This window comes from Uranotaenia lowii, chromosome 3, assembly GCF_029784155.1.
Source record: "Uranotaenia lowii strain MFRU-FL chromosome 3, ASM2978415v1, whole genome shotgun sequence".
Lineage (NCBI taxonomy): Eukaryota > Metazoa > Arthropoda > Insecta > Diptera > Culicidae > Uranotaenia > Uranotaenia lowii.
This window is the reverse complement of record NC_073693.1, coordinates 326830182-326856129: the sequence shown is the minus strand read 5'-3', so window position 1 is coordinate 326856129 and position 25948 is coordinate 326830182. Positions and strand designations below refer to the sequence as shown.

Genomic DNA, 25948 nt, shown 5'->3' with positions numbered 1-25948 from the left:
TGTATTAGAATTTTACAATTCTGACAATTTATCATATTTTGAATAATTAGTAAATTGTCTGATAATTTGATGTTTTCTGGAAAATTTGTCAATAATTTTTAGTGACCAATTACACTAGTTTACAAAATTTAAAAAAAAATCGTGAACTTGGTTAACTGACCAACATTTTAAATGTAAAATCGGGCGTTGAATCCAAAAATGAAATTCAAAAAAATCTCAGTAGAACCGTTTTTGACTTATGCTCCAAATATGAAATTTCGAAAAAATTAAAAAAGTTCTTGTACTTAGATTAAAATATCTCGGACGGCATAAAAGTAATTTGAAATCCCTTTTTTGTATATTGAAGGTGAATAAGTTTTCTATCGATCATCTGAACACTGTTTTTGCGTTTAACCAACAGTATTGCTGATATTAGTGACTTTATGAGAAAAAAAAATATAAAAAAACGCATTTTTTTAGAGAAAATTTTTTTTCAACGAAAGTTTTAGACTCGATGGTAGCATTCAAAAAATCTGATTTTCTTTTGCGCTTAAATGTCAATTTAAAACAAAGACTTCAAGTGGTTATTTATCAAAATCGGTTTAAAATGGAAGAAGTTATGGCTACTTTACCATTACTGAAATTTTTGTAGTTTTTAATTATTTAACGAACCGCAGTACACTATTCATAGTATAGGAAGAATAAAACATGAAAAATCTCACTCGCTCCAAGTCAAAATTATTTATTAGCTTACCAGAAAGTCACATGCCAAGTTTCTGGAAGATCTGACCATAGAGAGGGGTTGCTTGAGTCTCAAACGTGAATAAAATTTTGAGGTATTTTGCCCGGAAGGAACGAAAAATACTGGATTTTCATCAATAACTTTTTTCATCACTAGCTGATTGTTTTTTATGGTTGATTTTCTTGAAGCCTAAGTTGAGACAAATATTTCACCCGAAGACTGTAACTCAATTGGATTTGAAACAGAAAAGTTATTGCGTTTCAAAGGCCGCAAATTTTGTCCAACACGCAATGAGTACTTTTTACGCATTGCGTTTTATACGACAATTTTCGACCAAAATACAATCTTTGAATCGCTATAACTTTTCTGTTTCAAATCCAATCGATTTACAGTCTTCGGGTGAAATATTTGTCTCAACTTAGGCTTTAAGAAAATCAACCATAAAAAACAATCGTCTAGTGATGGAAAAAGTTATTGATGAAAAACTAGTATTTTTCGTTCCTTCCGGGCAAAATACCTCAAAATTTTATTCACGTTTGAGACTCAAGCAACCCCTCTCTATGGTCAGATCTTCCAGAAACTTGGCATGTGACCTTCTGGTAAGCTAATAAATAATTTTGACTTGGAGCGAGTGAGATTTTTCATGTTTCATTATTCCTATACTATGAATAGTATACTGCGGTTCGTTAAATTATTAAAAACTACAAAAATTTCAGTTATGGTAAAGTAGCCATAACTTCTTCCATTTTAAACCGATTTTGATAAATAACCACTTGAAATCTTTGTTTTAAATTGACATTTAAGCGCAAAAGAAAATCAGATTTTTTAAATGTTACCATCGAGTCTAAAACTTTCGTAGAAAAAAAATTTCTCTAAAAAAATGCGTTTTTTATAATTTTTTTTTCTCATAAAGTCACTAATATCAGCAATACTGTTGATCAAACGCAAAAACAGTGTTCAGATGATCGATAGAAAACTTATTCATCTTCAATATACAAAAGAGGGATTTCAAATTACTTTTATGCCGTCCGAGATATTTTAATCTAAGAACAAGAACTTTTTTAATTTTTTCGAAATTTCATATTTGGAGCATAACTCAAAAACGGTTCTACTGAGATTTTTTTGAATTTCATTTTTGGATTCAGCGCCCGATTTTACATTGGAAATGACCTTCAGTTCACTGAGTTCAAAAATGCTGTAAACTAGTGTTATTATTCAAATTTTTGTCATAAGGTTGTTCGGATAAAAAAGTGGTCAACTTAAGGGGGGGGTAGGGTCTAACACTTTCAAAAAATCGATTTTTTTATTTTTTTATATTCTTATTGTAAAACATTTCAAGAATGTTGTGTCAAATTTTCAAGTCAATTGAAGCAAAACTGTAGAAATTATAGGCCTTTATCTCCTCCTATCTAATACTGCAAGAAAGCAAGAGCAGAAACTTCAAACGCGTTTTTCTCGAAAGCACATTTTTAAAGTCCGTGGACATCGTCATTTGAAAATTACTTATCCGATTCTTTTCAAATTTGGAATATATATTCTACATATAAAATACCAGACCCCAACGTTTTTCTTTTTTGTTCTTTTTTACTTTGGGAAGATTTTACAGGTGAAAAATGGCGGATTTTTTCGTGAAAAATCGTAGTTTTTACTTCAAACAGCCACAAAAATTTCATAAAAAAAATTTAAGTTAAATAAAAACGTTGGGGTCCAGAAAAACATCTATTAAAAATATTTTGCTCTGATTTTTTGACTTCAGACCCCCCACTTAACCTCGTCGTATTTTTTCTAAACATTCATATAAAAACCTAAACACCCCACATTTTGTAGGTGTGTGCGTTTAGTTTTCAAAAGAACGTCCAATCAAAAGGAGCTTCGAATCACAATTTTATAAATGTGTCGTGAAAATCCAAACTACACACACGCAGAAATGTCAAAATCGTTTAATGTGGCCAAATCAATCGTCACCAAAGTTATAAAAGGGTTTGGAGTACATTTGTCAAGAACTAAAGAGCCTGGATCTGTCATTTTACATGTAGGTACAGATTCCAAAAGCTTCATAAATTGCTATGTTCTGATCACCGCGGTACCTTTTATCTTTGATTGATTGTAAAAAAACATGTTTTTTTACAGATAATCATCATTAACTAAGTCTGGTATTAAAATATCTGAAAACTGTATTCTACGTTGAAGGCGTATAAATTGAGTTTCAAATAGGTTAAATGTGGTTTGTAGTAGGAGACACCTCTCCTGATAAAATGATAGCATTTAGAAGCAAATGGGTTGTTTCATATGAAAGTTTAACTTTTCTCCTTTGAAAAGGTATAGTTTTAGAGTTATTTTTATTGTCATTCTATGATAATTTTTTATATTCAAAAACGAACATTTTTTATGAAAAAGCCTGTATAGAACAAATGACTAAAAACCCTATCAAATGGCTAAGTTTCAATAAAAAAAGAATATTGGAACAGGAAAATATTGAGAAATGTTCATCATTTTTTGCCCCCAACATTGTTCATCTGTTGAGTATATTTGTTTTTGAAAAATTTATTTGAGTCTAAACAAAAATTTCAGTTATTGATGTTATAATCCTTCTGTGCTAATTGGCATCAAAACAATAATTTTGAAGATGTTGAGTGAGATACGTTGAAACCATAGTATTCAAAGTTACCTCGAAACATGAAATCTGGTTTTGTAACATTTAGTCATAGCCACTAATGTCGTTTGAATATTTAGCTATCAATGATCATGCTTATTACTCCTTATCTAACTGAGGATTTTAAAACTTTTTAGTGTTACAAAAAAGTAACCCCTTCCAAAATATTCGAGAATGAATTGAAAAAGTGATTAATGTTCTCCCAGTTTACGGTAATTCTATTAATTTTGTTTTTTTTTCTATCGCATAAAAAATACTTGAACATTTAGGTACCTAAAATTTAAATACACTCGTGTGGTTTTTTTTACAGATTTTTTTTTAAGAGTCCAAAATTTTTCGAACCATCATTTAAACGATCACAGTCCCACCTCTCATAGTTTCCCAGCTGCCTGGCCCGAGGTTCATGGTTTATTTATCTGGTGATTATTTGAATATCACTGTTTCCAACCCAAGCGAACTCTAACAGGAGTAGCGTGACAACGCGCCGTCACCAATGTTAATGATGATGATGGCGATGGTGCCGATGATGAAGAGCATGTTTTGCTTGTTTGCTATTCAATCAATCAATACCAAAACGAGCCAACCATTCAGTCAAACACTTTAAGGGATGGGAGTGGTGGGGGGAAGAGGAATGTCTGTTTAGAGCCGGCTGCCCCATTCCCATCCAAATCGGTGTCGAAACTTCGCGCGCACTCGGGAACCAGAACCGTGTCGAACAAATGTATTGAAATATTATTCACAAATCTGCACATTTACCCATGCCTCTTGTTTGACAGCAGCGGTCGGTTGATTTTCGTCAATCGGTTGCTGTTTCGAATGGCGGTGGCAAAAAAGTGTTGGCATTTTTCGAATAAGGATTTTTTGTTTCGGTTCGTTTTTTATAAGTAGGGATGATTTGAATGGCTTACAGCTGAACAAATTGAATCAGTGGAAATATTTTTGAGGAGCATCTTTACACAATTTGTCTTTTTAAACAAAGTGTCCCAAAATTATGGAAAACAAAATCACAAAAAATTAAAAAATGTTATTCCAATTTCAGTAAAAGTGCTCCCGGATTTGTTGCTTTCGCCTGACAGGGATCGAGAAAAATTATATTTTCGAAAAAAAAACTCACACCCAGGGTTCGCATCACTCGAGTATCTTCCTTTCACGCCCACTTAAGCCCGGAGATGAGCAAACCACTCGTCGTCGTCGACGACTTCATACACAGACGACTCACTCAGCGCCGACCCATTTAACCCTATGAAATGCAAGGGAACAACCTCAGCTCAGAACCCCCCACGTCATCATCGTCAGTGTCATCATCCCCCCTTTCCCGGGGGTCCATTCACATCGATGGGTGGTGTGTTTGATGCTACCTACTTGTCGCTTCGCTCCATTCCAAAAGAAGCGACGATGTTTCGTTTCACACTCAAGTATTCCGAAACCACCTCTTCCCCTACTTTAGACCCCCATCTTTCAAACCATCCTCTTCCCCAATCCCAGAAGCGCCGGGAGCAAAAGAAACAGAGAAGCAGAATAAAAAAAATCCCATCGAAGCGATTTTTCTAACAAATGGCATGTGTTTGTTTTCGCTCGACTCGTATCTACTCGACTCAAGCTGGCTCATCATCCCCATGAATGTATCTACATAATATCGAGCGTTGTTCGTCAATTTTAGAATTTCAAAAATGAACACGAAACCGCTAATTTGACGCTTCGCTAATTTTGTTTCGCTCTGCCTGCCGACACATATTCCCAGCTCATCCCCCCATTCCTCACCGAAAAATCACTCACTCAGTTCCAACGATTTTTTTTATTACCTTCCTATCGCGATAGCTTCACTTTATCTTTCCGGAGAGGTGTTTCGCGACGAGCGACGGCGATGTTCTGAGTCTGTTATCGTTTCTTTTTTTACCACCATCGTTGCTGTCGATAAATTGTGCCCGATTGAGACCAGAATTTAATGAAGAAATATTTTGAGCGATGTTTCGCGTTATGGGCGCCGCATTTTCTCCTCTACTCTCCCCTTCACTACTTGCTAATGAATTCAAAGAGATTGATTAATGGGTGCTGATTGATGATGATTCCTCCGTTTGATTGGTTTACTTTGGGAGATGACGAGTTTTTTTACAAGGAACAATCTGTGATCATGTTTTGTCTGATGAAGATAGTGTAGGTTAAGTTCAGAATTTTAAATAAATAAGACAATCACAACTGTTTTCTTTATTCCAAATTTTACAAAAATTTTAAAAAAATCTTTAAAAAAAAAGTTCGAATTCATTTTCCAAAAATCGAATAAAACATTTTGTGGATAGATGACACTTTCGACAAAATTCAAAACTAACAATAAGTAGGTGAGAGTGGGGTATCGTTGGCCATGGGGAAATGTGGGCCACTTTTAATATCTCAGATGTGTGTTGAGATAAAAATCTCGAACCTACTGTCATCGTCGTCGCTTTGCGTGAGAATATATTTCTATATGTTGTTCACTTAAATACGCATCATATGCTTCTTTTATTTATCAAGCTAAAAAAAGTTAGAAAAAATTACTTTCATAATTAAAAATACACTCGCTAATTGCATCGATGGGGAACCTTAAATTCATAACAAAAATATGCTCATACGCTTATGATCTTGGTTTGGTCAGGATCTTTCACGTGGAAAAGGAATTTTTGATGAAACATCAATAAGTCACACAAACGCAACCAATTTGCAAATCATAGCTTGTGGGGAATCGTGGGCCACACATCTTGAACCACCTATATTTTTATGTTTTTATACACATTCAAAACTTACAATACGTTTTCACTATCTGTAAAGTTTTCTTATGCCAAATGAAGAGTTATGAAAAATATGTTGTCCATCTATTTAAGGAATTTTGCAAAAACGTTCGCGAGCCAGGTTTTGGAATCTATTCGATCATACACAGCTCTCTTTTTTATTTCATCATCTGAAATTGCTTTAAAATTACGAAATGAATTATGAAATCACAGTTTTGGATCAACTCATAAATGTTTCATGTTATTTGGTCAATTTGGATTTAGTGGTCTACGATTCCCCACCATTTTTCAAAATCCAGAAACACATGCACACTTTTTAATAAAAGTGAGAATTTGGGGAAAATAACTTTTTAAAATTAAAAAAAAAAATCCTTATGATAACTTGAAAATGTAGAAAACCATACCATCTTTAATTTTTATTTTATCTATATATATATAAAGCAATTATCTGTATGTTTGTTTGTTTGTCCTCTATAGACTCAGCCGTCTTAAGAGCGAGAGATCTGAAATTTGGCATGGATGCTCATTAGGACCAGGAATGATGAAAAATGTTATAGATTTTTGGATGACCCCTTCCGAAGGGGGTCGTCCATACAAGACAAATATTGTTTTCGCTTTATTGACGTTATTTTCCGTCGGATTGTGATGAAAATTTGCACATGAGTGTTTTGAGAGACGAACAATCGATTACAGTTATCAAATTTAGGGTCAGGGGTCGGCCAAAGGGGTCGTCCATATCCACTGATTAATGTTTCTGCGATATTGGCGTTATTATAGTTCGTATTGTGATGAAAATTAGCACATGAGTGTTTTGAGGGACGAACAATCGATTACAGTTATCAAATTTAGGGTCAGGGGTCGGCCAAAGGGGTCGTCCATATTCACTGATTAATGTTTTTACGATTTTGACGTTATTCTACATTGGATTGAGATGAAAATTTCCGCATAGGAGTTTTGAGGGACTGTCTTTTGCTTTCAGGTTTCAAATCTTGACTCAGGGGTCGGCAAAAGGCAATCTGTTCACTGTTTTTACGATATTCTCTTGATTGAGCATAGAATTGTAATGAAAGTTGACACATGGGAGTTTAACAGAAAAGATAATTGATTTCAGGTGTCAAGTTTTGAATCGTGGTCAAAAAAAAGGTCGTCCATGTCAGTTGCTCACTGTTTTCGCGATATTGTCGTGATCATGCATCGGATTGAGATGAAAATGTTCAGATGAGGGATATAAACTATGAGCAATTGACTCCAGGTAGCATGTTCCGTGTCAAGGGTCGACGAAAAGGGCGTCTATATTCACTGTTCACTGTTTTCAAGTTCCTGACGTTATTTTACACATAATTTGAAAAGAAAAAATGGCACAAGGGAGTTTTGAGGAACGTAAAATTGGTTTCAATTATCGAATTTCGGGCCATGGGACAGAAAAAGAGGGTTTCATTGAAAGTTCAGTGTTTTGTGCAATAATTTTGTTGGAGGCAGTTAATTGATACCAATTTAAGTGTGAAGGTCAAGCAAAAGAGTCGTGCACATAAAGAAATAGTACATGTTTCTGCCATAATGTCTAGATTTTGCAACCGATCGAGAAGAAAACACTCTCACATAAATTTTAAAGAATAGCCAATCAATCTTTTAATTTTAATTTCAAGTTATAGTAAAAGTAGCAAATTTAAACACTGTTGAATTTTTTCCCCAAAATTGTCGAAAGAATGTTTCGAATTCATTTTCTAAACTCATTTCTACGTACCAATGATTTAAAGCGAAACGAAGTTCGTACGGGATCAGCTAGTCTTTTATAATAAAGAAGTTATGGAACAACAAAAAAAAGTGGCCCACGATTCCCCACCCTCCCATACCAAAACGTCTAAAATGACAAAAATAACAAAAGTTAAAAAATGACAAAAATAAAAAAAATAACAAAAATGACAAAAATGACAAAAAAATAAAAATAATAAAAATTACAAAATGTCAAAATGACAAAAAAGGTCAGAAATGACAAAAATGAAAAAAATGTCAAAATGGACAAGAAAAAAATAAAACAAAAATAACAAAAAGCACAAAAATGCCACAAATAAAAAAAATGGAAAAAATACCACAAAAATGACAAAAATATAAAAAAAAACAAAAATGACAAAAATGATAAAAATAACAAAAATGATAAAAATGACAAAAATGACAAAAAAGACAAAAAAGACAAAAAAGACAAAAAAGACAAAAAAGACAAAAATGACAAAATTGACTAAAATGACAAAAACACAAAAATCACAAAAAAAAATAAAAATGACAATTTTGTCAAAAATGCCAAAAAAGGCAGAAATGACAAAATGGACAAAAAAAAACAAATATAACAGAAATAACAAAAATGCCACAAATAAAAAAAATGACAAAAAACATCTCAAAAATGACAAAAATATAAAAAATGACAAAAATTATAAAAATGACAAAAAACACAGAAAAAAAGGGCAAAAATGACAGAAAACACAAAAATGACAAAAATAACAGGAATTACAAAAGACTCAAAAAAAATAACAATAATAACAAGAATGCCACAAATGACAAAAATAACAAAACAGACAAAAAAAACAAAATGAAAAACAAACAAAAATGGCAAAAACTATTAAAATGACAATGATGACAGAAAATGGCAAAAACTACAAAGTTGACAAAAATTACAAAAATGGCAAAAAAATATCGAAAAAAAAAATAATAAAAATGGAACAAACGATAACAATGAGCAAAAATGACAAAAATGACAAAAATGGCAAAAATGACAAAAATGACAAAATGACAAAATGACAAAATGACAAAATGACAAAATGACAAAATGACAAAAATGACAAGAATAACAAAATTAACAAAAGTGCAAAAATAACAGAAATTACAATAATTTTAAAATAGCAAAAATGACAAAAATGCCAAAAATGACAAAAATGACCAGAATAACAAAATTAACAAAAATGGCTAAAATAGCAGAAATAACAATAATTTTAAAAGCATAAAAATGACAAAAATAACAAAAAAAAACAAAAATAACAAAAATAACAAAAATGAAAAAAATACAAAAACTAAAAAAAAGATGGTATGGCAAAAATGAAAAAATGGAAAAACTTACAAAAATGACAATAAAAACAAAATTTAAAAAAATTAACGAAAATGATAAAATTGGCAAAAATGACCAAAATTAAAAAAAAGGCCCAAAATGATTGAAATGATAAAAATAACAGGTAGACAAGAAAGACAAAAATAACAAATATAACAAAAATAACAAAAAATAAAAAAAATTGAAAAAAATGACAAAAGAGAAACCAAAAAAAAACAAAATGAAAAATATAAAAAAATGGCAAAAACAATAGAAAAGAGAAAAATATGTCTTTCAAAAAAAGCAAAAACTACAAAAATGACAAAAAATATCGAAAAAAAATATCAAAAATGCCACACATGATAACAAAGAAAAAAATGAGAGAAATGACAAAAAATAACAGAAATGACAAAAATGACAGACATAAAAAAAATCACAAAAACGATTAAAATGACTAAAATGACAAAAATAACAAGACTACGAAATTACCAAAAATGGCTAAAATAACAAATATAACAAAAATGACAAGAATAACAAAAATAACAAATATGAAAAATAAAACACAAAAACCGAAAAAAATGACAAATGGTAAATATATCAAATATATGAAAATGACAAAACATTAAAAAATAATAAAAATGACAAAAATGACAAAAAAAATTAAAAAACTAAAAAATGACAGAAATAACAAAAATGAAAAAAATGAAAAAATTGGCAAAATGACTAAAATGACCAAAATGACAAAAAATCCCAAAAATAAAAACAAATTTGAAAAACATACAAAAATGGTAAAATCTACAAAAATGACAAAAATGACAAAAAAGGCAAAAATGGCAAAAATGACAAAAATAATGAAAATGACAAGAATTACAAGACCAACAAAATATAACCAAAATGGCAAAAAATTACAAAAACTCCAACAAAAAAAATTAAAATGACAAAAATGACAAATGACAAATATGACAAATATGACAAATATGACAAAAATGATAAAAATGACAAAAATGACAAAAATGACAAAAATGACAAAAATGACAAAATTGACAAAAATGACAAAATTGAAAAAAATGATAAAAATGACAAAAATGACAAAAATGACAAAAATGACCAAAATGACAAAAATGACAAAAATGACAAAAATGACAGATATGACAAAAATGACAAAAATGACAAAAATGCAGAAAATAACAAAAATGATAAAAATGTCTAAATGACAAAAAAGTCAGAAATGAAAAAGAGGGACAAAAATGTCAAAATGACCAAAAAAAAAAAACGAAGATTACAAAAATGATAAAAATGCCTTAGATAACCAAAAATTAAAAAAAAGAAAATATGATGAAAATGACAAAAATGACAAATTTGATAAAATTGACAAAATTGACCAAATTGACAAAATTGACAAAATTGACAAAATTGAAAAAAATTGACAAAATTGACAAAATTGACAAAATTGACAAAATTGACAAAATTGACAACATTGACAAAATTGACAAATATGACAAAATTGACAAAATTGAAAAAAAAAATTACAAAAGTGATTAAAATATCGAAAATAACAAAACTGATAAAAATAACAAAAATATCGAAAAAAAAAACAAAACTGACAAAACTGATTAAAATAGCAAAAAAGACATATATGTATGACAAAATTGGAAAAATTGATAAAATTGGCAAAATTGACAAAATTGGTAAAATTTATAAAAATGATAAACGATTAATGACAATTCCACAAATTACAAAAATAACGTCTTAGGGGGAAGGTTTTGCAATTTGCAATTGCAATTTTTCTGTCATATTTTTGCTTGAAAAGTGCTCGCAAAAAATCAGCAAAAACATGATGTAATACTTTCTTTCTGAACATTTATGTTCGAGTAGACTTTTTCACATTCATTGTCTATTATTTTGAATCCCAAATTTCGAATCAATAATATGGTTAGACACATTTGAATCATGAAGCTCTAAACAATGTCATATAAAACTTAAAGGCTTGACAACGAATATCTTCAATTGTTTTCGCTTAAAGCAGCATGTAATGGGGAGCTTGAAGGATTTTTTAAAAAATATCTTATTGTTTTTTTAATCATAAAGTACTCTTGTGCAAATTAAACATTTCAACCATCAGTGAGAGTGTTTCACATTTTCAAAAAGTAAGATATACGATAAAAAGTTTGCGGCTGAAATCTGGTTCCTACTATCGCAAATCTATTCAAATTTTTTATTTAAGTTTAAAACAGAGTTTTGAAGAACCTGAAATGTACGTAAAGATAAATAAAGATAAATAACCGGATGATAATACTTATGGCATATTTTTTCGACAGAGAACTACATGTTTCTTTATCAACAAAATAAATTCCATTAAAAAATTTATATCATAACCAAGGCTCGTACAAATTTTTTTGCGTTTAAGTTTCCGGGAAACATTAAAATTTAGATGTTAATTTGTCGTTGCAATGAAATCCAGTGTAAAAGAAGAAAATGCTTTTTCAAATTCATTGCGCGGTTTATGTGTCGTCCTCGGTTTTGAAGAATTTCTTCTTGTAAAAAATACCCGATCATCTGAAATTAGAAGTCCAAAAATGTTTTCTCGCAGTATTTTGTTAAAATTAAGTGAAGAATTTCTAAAATCCTGAGGTTTAAAAAGCTTTGTTTAGGCCCAAAATTTATCCATGATCTTTTAGAGAATTGCAATTTTAGGACCAAAAAGTTATTAACTGTTGAAACTATTTGCTGAAGACGACTTATATTGGAAAAGATTCAGTCCAGTAAATTCATTTGATTTGGTCCGAAAACTACAGTTATTAATTTACATTAAATTGAAACTATACCAAAAGTCAAAGTCACGAAAAATGTTTTTACCATTTTTTTTTTTTTGGACGTAGCAATTGGCGTTGAGGACAAAAAATGTGAAAAAAGGGTGCGAAATAAGAATAGCACCACTTGTGTTTTTCAACAAAAACAAGATTATTTTTAAAAATTTAGTGTGTAAAAGTGAATACTAATGCTTCTACGAATTATTTGAATAAATAGCTGCATTTTAATGAGTTTTCCAGAATTTCAAAGGTTTTCAAAGGTTTTAAAAGGGGGTTTTAAGAGATGCTTCTCTAGCGTTAAGGAATTTCATATTTGAGCTATCAAACTTTATCAAACAACTTACTTTCGTTATTCAATTGACGTGAAACGATGAAACAAACATTCGGGATTAATTTTGAATCAGAAAAAATAGGTTGTAAATCATAAACTTTGATTTTGTTCAGTAAACCACACTTTTTCCAGTTTCAAGTCGTAGATGGCAGCACTATCTTGCAGTTAAAACCAAATTTAGTCTTAATTTTGATTTTCCAGGTTTATTTATGCCCATTTTCATCATTTTGAGGTATTTTCCCATCACAGTTTTGTGGAAGTTCACGCTATAGAAAGCTTTTCCGGATTTGCAAAAGAATCACCAGGACAAAAATGTACAACCGCCAAAATTCCTGCTCATCTCAACTTCCGATTCAATTGCAAATCATACCATTAATACTGCTAGCTGTCTGGTCCATCAAGCTCCATCGCAAAGTATAACTTTATTCTGATAATCGGTCCAAAAAAATCACTTTAAGTGACCTTGATGGAGTTCTAATTTTTTTTTTGATTTAGTGATCATAAAATTTCCAAGGCGTTCACACGGTTCAATGTACTTATTTCTTGACCAAAATCATCCAGCACACCTGAATCAATCCCGGATATTCGAAAATGGGCATAAATTTGGTTAAATTGCAAGGTAGTGCTGCCATCTATGACTTAAAACTAGAGAAATAGTGTTTGACTATTTAAAAAAATAGTATTTTTTAATTCCTACCTGCTTTTTGGATTCAAACTCAGCCTCAAATCTATGTTTCATCATTTTGCATCATGCTTATGAATGTTAATGAAGAAATCAAACAGTTTGATAAAGTTTGATAGCTCAAATATGAAATTCCTTAACGCTAGAGAAGCATCTCTTAAACCCCCTTTAAATACCTTTGAAAACCTATGGAATTCTGGAAAACTCCTTAAAATGCAGTTATCTATTCAAATAATTCGTAGAAGCATTAGTATTCACTTTTACACAATAAATTTTTAAAAATAATCTTGTTTTTGTTAAAAAACTCAAGTGGTGCTATTCTTATTTCGTACCCTTTTTTCACATTTTTGGTCCTCAACGCCAATTGCTAGGTCAAAAAAAAATAAACTTATGCTTGATTTATCCGTTAAGCAATTTAGAACATACTGTGGAAGAATTTTTTAGTAATTTTCAATCATTCATATTTTAACAAGCAAAACACATAGTGGTGCTATTCTTATTTCGCTCACTGTAGATAACGTATTTTAAAAATGTAGATTGAGGACCAAGAGACGAGGAGTATGTGAATGTTCCTCAAAAATTGAGAAATCTGTTTAAGTTTACATAGTCCACAGAAAATTTACGGTGTTTCGACCAAATATTCGAAGTTTCAAAAAGAATTTTTTATCAGTTTTCAAACTTGATATGGAATTAGTTCTAATTATTCAGATAACCTTTAACTAGTTTTGTTCTTTATGAATGGCCGGATTAATGTCCCGGATTTTGAAGCAAAGCGCAAATGACAAAGTTGCTACCAAATTGATTGCCAACAATTAGCCAACGGTACGATGTCCATCACATCAAGCATCAGTGAGAGCAAATCGCCCGTCAGCGTCTGCCGTGTTTTGTGAACAGGTTTAAAAATAAACCTCAAATAGAAAGTGAAAAAAAATGGTTTTCTATTCTCAACTCAATATTTGAATGCAACGTTTCTAACCCAAGAAAACGAAAGAGGGGTTTAAATTAACATACAGTGAACCCTGTAAACCATTGCATTGTAGTAGCCTCTCTGAACGATTAACCTAAGCTAGTAGGTACATTTAACCTTTAAGCTGTCAGGTTCGAGTTTTTTATTAGCCTATTATTTTCCCGTGTCTAGTCAGGCCTCAGAGCCGAACGGTGACAGATCGATGCATGGTCAGTTAGCATGTACCGGTGCATATAACAACAATGGAACTCACGTGTCTGCGTTCTCACCTCACTTCCCAATCCCACACCTAAATAATACGAACGACAAGCAAATCTCTCCTCCAACGAAGGTAGGTAGATATAAGGTACAATGTTGTTCAACAACATTTGCTACCGATTAGCTAAAACCACGACACAACAAATAACAACGGCACAACGAACAACAGCAAAAAAAACACTTCCATTTAACCCAATCAACAAACCATCATCATCATCAACATCAATAGCAGCAATAGCCTGTACAATACGGCGACGACGACGACTATACGAATACGATATGGACTAACTAGCAGACGGTTGGCCGAATGGTGGAAGGTGCGAGGGAACTTGTTTCTCACCTCTCTCTCCGATTCTTATCACACCCATTCAATCCGCCAACGAACCTCGCCAACCCCCATTTCTTCACGGTTGTTCCGTTCGTCATGTCATTCGGCTAAATAGTCAGGTATGTGGACGGCAGTTTGTGACTTCAGCTGGCTGGCGCTTCGAACGAGAATGTGTGCGCCTTTTGAAAAGCGGAATGCCGAAATTACCAAATCCGATCACAGACAACGGACTGGATTTTGCGGAGGAGGTTTACGATTGTTTTGCCAAACCTATTTGTGACTATTTGAGGCAAAGGGGTTTAAGTGCATAAAATCTACTTTAGCGGAAACACGTTTTTAAGATTTAATGTAGCGCTATACTGCCTTGATATGTCGAAGTGACGTACATCCATTTTTGACGATTTTGACTATTTGATTCTATTTTAAAGGGTGATACGGTCAAAATTTGGTCATTATCAACTTGACGTATTTCTTTCAATTTTGCATCTAAAAAACCTGAAAACTCTCATTTTGAAGGTGTGTGTGTAAAATTTTGCTCCTATTTTGATTTTGAAATTCACTCTTCAGTTGTCAAAATGCCATCCAAGGAAGAAGAGCAGCGTTTCAAAATTTTGCTCGCGCATCGCGAAAATCCGAACTACTCGCACGCAAAGCTGGCAAAATCGCTAAAAGTGCCCAAATCAACCGTTACAAATGTCATTAAAGTGTTTGGGGAACGTTTGTCGACAGCCAGGAAGTCTGGATCGGGGGGAAATCGAAAACCGGAAGCCGCTGAGACGACAAAGAGAGTTGTCGGTAGTTTCAAGCGAAACCCTAACCTCTCTCTTCGAGATGCCGCAAATAAGCTGGGTGTATCGTCTACAACCGTGCATCGAGCCAAAAAAACGAGCCGGACTATCAACTTACAAGAAGGTAGTGACTCCAAATCGCGATGACAAACGAAATACGACGGCCAAAGCGCGATCCCGGAGGCTGTACACGACGATGCTGACGAAGTTTGACTGCGTGGTAATGGACGACGAAACCTACGTCAAAGCCGACAACATGCAGCTTCCGGGACACGAGTTTTATACAGCAAAAGGAAGGGGAAAGGTAGCAGATATTTTCAAGCACATGAAACTGTCAAAGTTCGCGATGAAATATCTGGTTTGGCAAGCCATCTGTACCTGTGGCTTGAAAAGCAGCATTTTCATAGCTTCCGGGACTGTCTTATATTCTGTTATATTTATAAAATTCGAAATATATGCTTATTTGACATGATTATCTGTTTACAACAATAAAATGTACCATCTTACTTCAAAAGAGGGGGGAGTGGGGCTCTCATACAAAGTAACTGCTACAAGAGCGTTTTTGGGTGGCTTATTTATTCTCATGAAATCTTGAAAACATCATAAGACAATTTAGACGACTCCCGTTTGTGACCTTCAACCAAAATTTTACTTTGCACAAATCTATATATATAAAACAGGGAGAGAGACAGCCCATACAGAAATGTGCGAACACGCAAAACTCTTCACTGAATCATCCGATTTGCATGCAATTTTTTTTGTTGTGTTCGTCTTCACGCGAAGAATAACACAACGGAGAGATAATTTCGAAAATGTTTTTGTGGAATTTGAAAATTAATTTTTAGTTTTTATTCGTATCAAATAAAAGTCATGGCACTCGATTTCATTTTTTTTTTTTTTTTCATTGGAATCACCCAGAGTAGGAAGGCGCCAAAAGCAATCAAGGCTTACTGATGTGCATCCATCTCTCTATAGGAAGTTTTGGCGCCAATTTTCATTGCAAGTGTACTTTTCACGTGGCACCAGTAAAATGGATACTTGGATGTAATTGTTCACCTTCCGTATGGGGTGAAAAAAAAAAGAACGCAATAAGCCGGCATGGAGTATACTTATTTTCGAAAATTGTCATTTTTTCTTCAACATCAAGACAACTTTAACATGTTTTAAGCTAATTTACCCAAAGCTAGCCGGATTGCCCGGTTTTACCCGGACTTGACCGGGTAATTGATAAAACAAAATTTAAAGGGCCCGGTCAAGTCGTCCAGCCCGGTTGTCCGGATTTTGATAAAAAAAATCCGAATTTTACGTATTTAGTCATTTCATTTGCCAAATAAAAATAATCTCTTATTAAGTTAATTTTTTTTTTTAAATTTTGCGTACTAAAACGATATTTGTTGAGCAATTTTTAACATAATAATCATGCACGGTTTCTGGATGCTTTAAATACGATTCAAAATTGTCGGATTCTTCTAAGGCATCTTCCAAAATTTCTGATGCGTTTCGAAGAAAAAAATTTAGTTAAGTGCTTTTCGTTTTATTTTTTTTTTTGAGTAGTTTCTGAATTTAGCCCAAATTTGCCTGGTATTGCCCAGATTTTTGATTGACAACTTTGAAATCGAATGCCCGGATATTGTTAGGTTTTAAGATAGAATAAATTTGCCTGACCAGGATACACGCAGGAAAAATTCTGATCTCTTTTATTTACTCCGTTATTTTGTTTTGTTTATTTTCCGGTAAAATGAAAGACTGTCTCATTATTCAAGAAAAATAATATTCTACGTTTGACTGTGGAAGTTTTGACATATCCAAAACAACTGAACAGATAACAATGAAATATTCCATTACAGAATTTTCTGTTCATATTTATGGTATGACATCAAGAGAACGTATATTTTTTAATTAATAGAAAAAGACGACCATAAATTGATTTACTTGGTTTTTGTAAACGTCAAGAATGTAATGAGTTAGTTCGAGAATAGAATGATATTAACTTTGTAATTCTATGTGAATTTCATCAGAAAACCAAGGAAATGTTAGATACTATCCACTTCTTCCTTTCATACTAAGGTGCTAAAAAACTAAACAAAATTAAGGATATAAATAGGGTTGACTTTGTAAAAATAAAATTCATAATTTGATCAAACACTCAGTATCAGAAATCAAGAACAGATAATTGGTTCAATAACATCTTCAAATACAAGAAGCTTGAAAATAAAAATTTTAGTCTCGACGAAAATATGATTCAAGATCCAAAACAGAGATAATGAAATCTGAATTAGATTTGCAATGACTTTTTTGAATTTCATTTCTGATTTTGAATTCAAGATCTCAAAGTAAAAAAAGATTTCATAACCGTTTGATTTGAAATTGCTGTGAATAAAAATTCCATGTACATACACATATATTGAATGTTCTAATTTTCTTTGTTCAGTGCTTAAGCATCCATTTCTCGATAAATATGATAAAGTTAAAGTCGATATAAAAAAAATGATTTCAAATTTAATTTTGATTCCCGAAACTACGTTATTTAAGAATTATAATGAAAAAATGTACTTTTACATGAAAAACATTCTATTTGATGAACCAGAAAAAAATGAATTTCAGACACATTTTTGAATCTTCCGAGCAAAAACCAGTTGGTCGACTTACATCAAACTTTGTACAATGCTTCATTGATAGCTGTGTATTTGAATGTCGATCCGAATGTGTATTTGAATGTCGATGTTTTTTAGTGAAATTGTCGCAAAACATTGCATAATTCATTGTAAGCTGGCCGTTGAAAAAAAATTAATTGACATGAAACCCCCAGGATCCCATGATTTTTATTGCAATCCATAAACAATAACGCAAAAATAGTAATTGACTTTGATTGTTCCCCCCTTTTCCGACCTCAAATATAAAATTTAAAATCAATTGGCAGTTCTGGAAAACGTCCGGAAACGTCGTTGTGGATAATGTTGATGCAAAACACCGATTTGACTAGGTGATACTTCAAACTGCAAGTATGTTTAATTCATTACAAGTGTCTGATAATAAAGTGATTTATAGGGAAACTTACAATTTAAGTGTGCGTTAGTGGTATATTTCCACACAATTTTAAACGGGGCTCGATGGTTAGCTCATCTATCCGATGGTCTAGAAATTCACGATCATATTTTAGCTGTAATTTATCTGTGATCTTACCGTGTAAGAGTAAACTGTTCCTCTAGTTTTCTTTTCAAAGTGTAGATTAACTATTTAGCACTAATGTACAAAAATATTCATAAATAAATATTCTGCGAGGCAGTGGTTGAGGAAAGGTTTTATTTTGTGATTTTCAGAAAATGTGGTCTCTGTTTGTTTGTTTCTCCTATCTCCTAGGTGATCGTTCGATGAAGTCGCCAAAACTCACTCATCAGGTTCTTGGCACAGTGGGTTCGACAATAGTTCGTGTGTCGTTTTTGATGAAATCCAATGTATAATACCATCAATATTCCTGAAGCAGTACAGGGCGGACTTGATACTATGTAGACTCAATTATCCGGTGCCTCGGTTATACGTGATTTGACTTTCCGTGTATTTTGACATAATTATCCGTTCAATTTTTCTGCTGAATCTTTGAACATTAAATATAGATTTAAAAAACCTATAATTTTGCCTTCATTTTGTAGTGAATTTTATTGAAACGGAAATAATCTCATCGTGTCATCATTGACGGAAGAATCGCTTTTATCGAAAATGTATCATCGCCAACTGAACTGAACTGAAAAATGCGATTCCTATTGAATTTTCGAAAGGATCATGAAAACAATATGTTTCACTCCACTAATCAGTCTATAAACTTTTGGCTACAGTACTAATGAAAAGGAAAAATGAAACAAATCATTTATACATGTTTTCAAATCAGGATCTCACGAATTTTATAAAAAGGAAGAACTTTGAAAACAATTGTCGCAAAATTCGAAATAAATCGCATTTCAGTTCAAGCCTGAAATATGTTCCGAGTTCAATCATGGACCCAACCGAGTGACCTTTTCAAAAATGTAACACATGATAGTTGTATAAAAACTGTATCTAATTGAGCTCAAAAATATTTTAGAAACGACATGTTTTGAGGGATAATTGTTAATGTTAGTTAGTTCATCATTTGAAAAAAAATACGAACGAAAAATATTAACCGATTTAAATTTTAAGAAAATTCAAAGTTGAAATTTGAGTGCGCATGTATCCCGTTTCTGAAGAATGATGAACAGTAGATTGTAGGTGTACTTTTGGCGTTTTAGGCATTTTAAACCCTTTTTACACCTTTAGAAAAAGTGAAAAAAAAAGTTTCCGTGGGTAAAAGGAGAGGTAGGCGATGATTTGTGGACAACTGTTGTATTTTATTTTATCTCCATTGTTCAAAATTATGTAAACACTTTGACCTTAGCCTTTAGGCCGAGAAGCGATTCGTTCAAAATTATTATTTTTGGCAATTTATTGGTAAAAAGAATTTAAAATGTTAAAATTATTGAAGTATCGAATTGCTGGATGTGTCACTTATCGTTAAGTGTGATCAAGTGATGGAGATCGAGAGTTGCATCCAACTTACTTACTTACTCGATGATCCCGCGCCGATCCTCCTGTGCATAGGGCCGTGGTAAAAGACTTCCACCGTTGACGATCCGGAGCCAGCGTCTTCACCTGGTCCCAGTCAAGATTCTCGTCGACAGTTCGGATTTCAGCGGCTATGCTTCGCCGCCACGAGTTTCTGGGTCTGCCTCTTCTGCGATGTCCTTCTGGATACCAGTCTAACGCCTCTCTGCAAATCTCGTTTTCATCTTTCCGCAGCGTGTGCCTTATCCATCTCCACTTACGTTCCCGAATCTCGGTTTCTAGCTCCCTTTGATGACACCGGCGATGTAGTTTCTCATTCGAGATCCAGTTGCCAGGCCACCAAGCGCGGATGATATTCCGCAGGCAGCGGTTTACAAATACTTGAAGTTTTGGCGTCGTCACTGCATATGTGCATCAAGTTTCGCACCCGTACAGCAATACGGATTTGACGTTTGAGTTGTAGATTCGGATTTTCGTTCGTAGAGAGATCTGGCGTGACCGCCAGTTGTTTCGGAGACTCGCAAATGCAAAACAGGCCTTTCTGATCCGGGTTTCGATGTCTTTCCTGGTGCCACGATCAGGCGTTATCTGGCTACCAAGATATTGGAAGCACTCCACTTTCTCAACTTGTTGCCCAGCTACCATGAAACTGGAGGGATTTCCTGTGTTGATCTCCATCGACTTGATCTTTCCGACATTGACTTGCTGCATTGGAGCTTTCGGTGAGGTCGTGGAGTTTGCTCTGCATATCCGGATGTGTTTGGGCGAGCAAAACAATATCGTCTGCCAGGTCAAGGTCGTTCAGTTGCTCCATTGTTGAAGGATTCCACGGCAATCCTCGGTTCGGTGCACAGTCAATCGATCCAGTCAGAATCTCATCCATTACGATTTGAAAAAGTAGCGGTGATAAGATACACCCTTTTTTCAGTCCAGCAGTTACCGGGATTGGTTCGGACAAGACACCGTCGTGCAAGACCTTGCACGAAAATGCCTCGTACTGTGCTTCGATGAGATGGACTAGTTTCTCTGAGACCCCTAGTCGTCTAAGAGCAGCCCAGATGTTTTCATGATTCAGTCGGTCGAATGCTTTTTCGGAATCAACGAACACCAGCAGAAGAGAGTCCTGGAATTCGTTGATTTGTTCCAGTATGATTCGTAGCGTTGTGATGTGGTCCACACATGATCGTCCGGATCGGAATCTAGCTTGTTGCCGTCGTAGTGTAGCGTCGATTTTCTCCTAGGTCCTGTTCAGGATCGCTTTGCAGAGTACTTTGAGGGTTGTACAGATCAACGTTATGCCTTGCCAGTTACCACACTCTGTCAGGTCTCCTTTCTTCGGGACCTTTACGAGGTCGGCCGGGAATGTTGCCGTATCCCAAATGTCAGCGAAAAGACGGTGCAACATTTGTGTTGAGAGGGCAGGGTCAGCTTTCAGTATTTCAGCAGGGATGCAACCAATCCCAGGTGTTTTGTTGGATTTCATGTTTTTGATTGTCGCTTCTATTTCAGCCAGCGAAGGCGCTTCCGAGTTGACGCCATTTATGCGACTTACTGTTGGCGCTTCGAGCTGCGCATTCTGTTGGCCATCGCTATTCGTGACCCTTAAGGGCTGATCTGTTCGATCGGTCAATAACTGACTTGCTCGGTCTTTTAGCGGCATTCTTGCATTAGTCCTTGCACCACTGAGGCGGCGAGAAATGTCATAAAGTAATCGGATATCTCCATTAGCGGCGGCTCTTTCTCCCTCTTCGGCTAGGGAGTTTGTCCAGGCTCTCTTGTCTCGTATACAATCCCGTTTAACTGCCTTTTCTAGTTCCACATATCGTAAGCGGGCGGCTGTAAGTTGCAGCCAAGGTTGCCGAAAAATATTTTGTATTTTGACGAAAAAAAACAATCTGACTTTCTGTGATTTTACCCAAAAATTCTGTGACAATTTTCTGTGATGCTTTTTCCATTAATTCCATTTAAAAGTCATAAAATTGCGTCTTTTTTACATTTTACTTAAGAAAAATCAATTAACATTTTCAATTTTTTCATATTTTTCCAATTCAAAAATAATTATTAAATTTCTATTGACATAAGGGGCCGTTCAGATACCACGTGGACAGAAAAATGAGATTTTCGACCCCCTCCACCCCCTCCGTGGACAAGCGTGGACATTTGGCAAACCCCTACCCCCCTTCTCGGATGTCCACGTGGACAGATTTGAATTTTTTTCTAATTCTAATTTGACAGTTAGAAAACAATACTATTTGCCTTTTTGTTATTGAAATGGCTTACTTAAAAAAAACGAATTAGCATTTCCTGATATAAAATAATTTGAAAAATTTGAAGTTTCTAATTTTTATATTTATCACTTGCTTTCAAGTGGCTACTAATTGTTTAAACTTAAACTGGAAAGCTTTGCATTTGATTTATACATCTTAATATTTATTTACCTTTAGAAAATATTTTGGAAGTAAGTATGTCCACGTGGACATGACCTAAACCCCTGCCCCCCCTCTGCGTGGACAAGAGTGGACATTTTCATACACCCCCCTTCCCCCCAAGTTGTCCACGTGGTATGTGAACATCCCCTAAGAAAATCGAATTTTGAAAAAACGTCCAACATTTTTAAATTTTATTAAATTTGTGAATATTTCTAAAATTCTGTGTTCTGTGACACAGATTCTGTGTTGAAATTTGGCTCAAAATTCTGTTAAAATTATAGATTTTTCTGTGATTTCGGGCAGCCTCCTTGGGCGTGATGAATAATTCGAACAAATCTTCCCTAATAAATATGTGCTGCACAGAACTGAAACCGGCCAAGAGAGTAGGGTCAACCATTTTCAACTTATCGAGAGATTATTTGGTGTGTTCGTTCCAAAATGTTTATTTCACGTGAAGGGATGATTTCTGATTTTTGAAGAATTCGACTTTCGAGAGTCAATTGCTGAAAAATGATTGCACATTACAGAATATTCTTGTGCATCTGGTGGTTTTCCAAAACGTGGCCGTTGGATGGATTGGTTCTTTCAAAGTTATTTTCTTTTAACAAACACATTGTATAAGTGGAACCATGATCTCTGTTTTTTGGTTTTTTTGGTACCAACTGATAACTTTTTATTAATTTCATTTAAATCACTTGAAGGCCACGTGCGCGTCAGTTTTCGGAATGCTGCAATTGGAAGTAAACAAATCATGCTTTATGCATTTATCAGTGCGTTTTGTACGAGACTTTGGCCATTTCGAACGCAGGAAATTTGAGTCTTTGACACAAAATAAGTACTTAATTAACTTCCCATGCCGTTCGCAAAATTTTGAAGATTTTTTTCGCTAGTTTTGACTAGTAAATTCATTTCGTTCCCCTGGTTAAGTATCTCGATCGATATTTATGATTTTAGATTCATGTTTAGGTAATTTATTCAAGATTTCGAATATATAAAACTTAAATCGATTTGACTTAGCAGATGACCTATAGAATGCTTTGAACAGAAAACCTCCGAAAAAAGACATCATTTTAAAATTACCATATCTGCAGTTTATGTTGATGTATTAATTCTTTTATATGTTTTGAAATTGTGAAAAATAAATCTTATCGATTTAGTAGGGACATCTTAAGATTGTGAAATTTTATAGATGGATAGAAAGTGATAAGAAATAAAAGATGGTGAAAATGAGCGGGTTTAATTTATTTAGAAGCATTATCATCACATAATCAAATTTTTGTTCAGCATGGGCTAACTACTATGAAGTGGTAGACACAAATAGAGTTAAACCTAACATCACACACTGGTAGGCCAAGCGTGGTTCGCCCCACAAGCGGAAAACTTGCAGTGCGAACGAATATTTGAAATTGTCATAATTCTGAAAATTGATATCATTAATTATATTAAAAAATGGCAAACATTGTAAAAACTGTAAAAAATTCAAAAATTGTTCAAACTTTAAAAATTGTAAGAAAGAAATAAATTGCTAAATGACAAAGTTCGACAAAAAGTCAAATTGTTAAAGCTAAAATTGTTAAGACTGTCCAAAAAGTAGAAATTGTTAAAACTGTCCAAATTATCAATTACCAAAACATAATTTTAAAAATTATCTTACTTGTCTTATTTGTAGTAATGGTGAAAATTGGCAGAATTGTCAACGACTTCAAAAGCTCTGAGAAGATGCTATAAATATCAAAGCCTCACCGTTGTAACTACTTCGTAGTTAACTTACCGTTCAAGTTTGCTGTCCAGAAGATTACCACTTAAGAACCACCACTAAGTTGTTCGGTCTCTTATTTCTACTGATATCACTCATCAGATCTTTCTTCCATGTCTGATGTCTGTGACGAAACACAGCGCATTTACACTTGCCCCAGCTATTCACCACCTCCCTTCTTCGTTACAACCTTCCTCACCCTACTTCACCCACTAGTCGGAGTTACCGTCATACACACCAGTTGGTCGTTATTCGTTATAGATATAGCTATAATTATAGCCGTTTCCACCAGTTGGTCGGTCGTTTAGTCGGTGGATGTCACTTGCTTAAATTGAAATGAATCCACGAAAAAAAAAGCAATCACACCTCTCTGCTCGGATTCCCAAAGCAACATCAGCAAAAAAAAAATAACCGGTCAGCCGCGCTCAATCGTCGTCCAGAGAGAGAAAGAGAAGACGGACGAAGGCGACACACTTTTGCGCATTTGCATGCTCCGGGGCGGTGAAAATAATCGACACTAAGTGCCTGCTCTTATTTGATTCACACCAAAAATTCCGACGGCTCTTTTTTTTCCTTCTTGCTACTGCGAATCTATTACACAATCACAACATTGGCACACCATCCATCTGGATTCACTCACCTCGAAAGCCCACCAACACCTACGATGACGGCGATTATAATCGGGGTATCGTGTTTGTGGTGATTACCGCCAACTCGCCACAATAAATAAACTACACCATATAATCGCGGCACAAACGTTGTATACACTAATGAAGCGATAAATGACGCCCTTTTGGGTGCCCCCAAATCACCCAATAAACACTGTGCGGTGAAGATCGACGCCTACTACTCTGCCTGACTGAAGCAAAGAGGCAACCAGAACAAGGTAGGCTGCGCTACCGACGTCCGAAGAACACCACGACACTCTACTGCGGCGACCGCGATGATGAAACAGAGCTGAAGTCGAAACAATAGATCATCCGTCAGCTTCGATATGAGGACGTGTGATAGGTCGAGAGAGAATATTGCCGGACGAAACGAAACAAAACACAATTTAGAGCTACCCGCGATAATTATCTGCTGCCTGCCGGCTGTTAAAGCGCCGTACCATATAAACACAGGCAGGACTCGCGCGAAACCACCGGTACCGATTACCGAAAGAGTTTTCGATGATGACGAGACACTCACTCGCGAACCTCAAAGAAACAATCTGCACAGAACGGCTTCCTCAGAGCAACTGGGAGCAAGCCGCCGGACACACCAAAAGCGAGAGCCACACGGAAGACGGGGGCGGAATTTCACCGTTCCTTTCCGTCCGTTCCATACATTTTGTTAAACGGGCCTCCCTGAGAGAAGATTTGCTCTAATGAGAACCATTTTTGAACACGTTGTTTTGGTGTACTCTACGCGAGCGTGTATATATCATGGCAAAGTTGTGTTGAAGTGAGCGAGCTTGACGTTATTTGAAGGCGCGAGAACTGATTCACGTGGTTGATCAATTGCCCATGTGAGGAGAGTTGTTTTTTTCTACTAGGATAATAAAAATCTAATTTAAGTGGGAAATCAGGGAAGTTTATTCTCCAAATTATGCATTACAAACACATTTTTTGACATTGTAGAATATTTTCTGGGTGCAGTTCTTTTTGTCTAATTTTTGATGACCATAAACACGACAGACCGATGAGCATTCGAGAGCTCAATCCGGAACGGTGACTTTTGTTGGTAAACAGATTGCACAACGTTAATGTCAATGTAGGGGTGTGCAGAGAGCACCGAGAAACAAATATGGCCGCCTTTAAGTGTCATGGTGTT

At 34.3% G+C, this 25948-nt stretch overlaps 1 protein-coding gene across 7 annotated transcripts in view; it reads right to left on the bottom strand.

Moving 5' to 3' along the window:
* The window catches only part of LOC129756453 (protein groucho), a 384109-nt gene extending 358749 nt beyond the window's left edge, over nt 1–25360 (bottom strand). For 3 of the 7 annotated variants that reach the window (XM_055753335.1, XM_055753334.1, XM_055753336.1), the window contains exon 1: nt 24777–25360. The gene's annotated coding sequence lies outside the window, so the exon portion shown is untranslated. Of the gene's footprint in view, nt 1–24151 lie in introns of all 7 variants that reach the window. The other 4 variants (XM_055753332.1, XM_055753333.1, XM_055753337.1 and 1 more) reach the window with 3 other exon arrangements.
* Between the last annotated feature and the right edge of the window lie 588 nt (nt 25361–25948).